Consider the following 2,527-nt stretch of genomic DNA (forward strand, 5'->3'; position numbering starts at 1 on the left):
GTTGATATGAATTATTAATGCGATGTCAATATCAATCTTCATGAAACTCTTCTTCTGGGCTATTGGTTAATGGGTCTTTCTGTGCTATTGTTGACGCTGCTGTGATATTTTCAACTCTAACCATGCTTTCCCAACAGGGCGATATTAATTCTCATTCTTTAACTCATGATGAAACATTTTCTGTAGTAATCGATGATGTTGCTATTAATCTCATTTCAGAATCAAACTGACCAAAATATAACAGGTCTTGTGGCATTTGATTGGTTGGACCTAATGGATTTCTGGTTGCCTACCCAATTTTGCAAATCTTGATTGGTTTGGACTCAAATCGTTACCGATCTCAAGTGGGGTTGTGTTAGGATTGGCCTTCATGCCCACTGAAACCCAATGCTGACCTAACGATCCGGCTTAACCCAACCCACCCCATTATATAAATAATTAAATAATTTGTATTCATTTTAAGTACATATTTATGCTATAATAACCGAAACCCGAGCCCTCATGTAAGAGGTGCAAGATATATCATTTGAGCTAACATTTGTGGTCCCTTCCTAACAATAAATAGTAAATTTATGCTGGCTTGCTCGATTGCTCTTACAAAACTTTTGAGTGACATGCATGCTAGTAGTTTTGAGATGTGCAGCCACAAGCTTTCGCATTACCAAAATGAATGAAGTGGGCCAAACACGTTCCCATATAGCCCAAATGGATGAAGTTGGCCCACGGCCCAACATAAATTTCTTCATCTTGTTGAACATGGAGGAAGAAAGAAAAGAAGAGAGGAAGGAGAATAAAGAAGAGAGGCAAGGGGTGGTCGATGGCCTAGCGGTGGCCCGGTTAGCGGCTCACGCAGGCGCGACCGATAGTGAGGTGGCACGGTCGGTGGCGAAATGGCTACGGTGATTCGGCTATGAATGACGGAGGAAGAGGGGAAGGAGAGGCCAGAAAGGGTGGCCGATGGCCTGGCGGTGGCTCGGCCAGCAACTCGCGGTAGCGCAGTGGCGCAGCCGGAGGTGAGTGCCACAGTGGTTTAGTTGGTCAAGGACAAATAGAGAGGGGAAAAAGGAAAAAGGGCAAATGCCAAAGCTGCCTTAGGTGGAGCTTCTTTAGTCGCGGGGGGGGGGGGGGGGGGCAAAAACAAAAAGAGGACTCACCAGAGCATGGTGGAGAGGACGGATCTCGATTGAGGGTGGCTCAGTCTGGCAGTCAAGTGGCAGATCTCGTGTCAGAGGCGGCGGCAGCTCAAAATAAATCTTGGAATAGAGGAAACAGGGCCATGGAAAAAAAATTTGGATAGAGCTCGGCTGGGGCGGGTCGGCCATCGGAGAAGGAGGAGGAGGGAGGCGACGGAGGAGAGGGAGCCGATATTGGAGCAATGGCAGAGGAAGAGAGGCTTTTATAGTAGGTTTCTAAAGGGTGGTTGGTCCATTTACCATAACGAGAATCGCGGCAGTTGAGTGGGATCGATAGCCGTTTAAGCGGCTGTGGGGCGGCCGTGAAGCTGTTAGCCATTACACCCCAAGGAAGATGGAGCAAAGGATAGCAATTGCGATTCTTTGTTCTGTTTTTCTTTTGGGCCAACAACTGGAGTCAGTTGGAGCCGCCGACTTCAGCCTATTCAGGCCCTAGTCTCATAAGTTCCCTTTTCTTTGGTAGGAGTTTTTCTGGTCCTTTACTAAGAGAGAACAAAACTGATTTGTTTGGACAGAAAACAACCCTTGATCCATAAAAGGCTTATTTTTAGCCAAACGTTACAGACTAATAAAGCATAAATTATTTTGTTCCTACACAATATTATGAGATCACAAATGTTTGTTTTGATTTGGTGTACCTTTTACACTCCCAAAGATGTATAGAGACTTTAAGCCAGTGAAAACATTGGGCTCAAATAAACTTGTACATAGTTTTTGCCCATAAAGTTTGCACCAACCTAAAATAAACATGTATCCTTATTTTCAGCTCATTATATTTGCATAGGCTCAAAACAAGTACATGAACAATTCAAGCACTGTTCTTGATGGTAATTTCCTTGCTTATTCAGTTATCCATCCAATGCAGTGAGAGGGGATCAGATAATGCATTAGGTCAGCTGTGCAAAACCAAGTCATTCACAAAATATCGCGTCAGCATAATTTCAGCACCCCATCATAAATTCCAAGGGAGTGACCACTGGAAGGACTTGCTTTGAGCGACTCCTTTATCTTCTCCTTTCATGATGAGTAAAACAAACGTTTTTGCATTAGCAGTAGAAAACTAAGACTTTGAAATAAAACAGAGGACAATTTTTTCTTTTTTATGTGAAGTGTGTCCCAAAATTCTAGGGAGTTTGGAAAAGGCCAGAACTGCAAACTAAACAACTTCTTTGTACAAATTATTCTGTTGTTCATGCCTAACTTGATTGAAAAGATTTTTTTTAAAAAAAAATTAAAGTATATTTTAAAAAATAAATTGAAAATTTATCACATATATTGATATACTTCAAGTAGATTAAACACAATTTGAGTGCAGAAGGGAAAAATATTAAAAA

Source organism: Phoenix dactylifera, chromosome 5 (genome assembly GCF_051530095.1).
Source record: "Phoenix dactylifera cultivar Ajwa chromosome 5, Ajwa_hap1_PhDact_Kaust_v1.1, whole genome shotgun sequence".
Classification (NCBI taxonomy): Eukaryota; Viridiplantae; Streptophyta; class Magnoliopsida; order Arecales; family Arecaceae; genus Phoenix; species Phoenix dactylifera.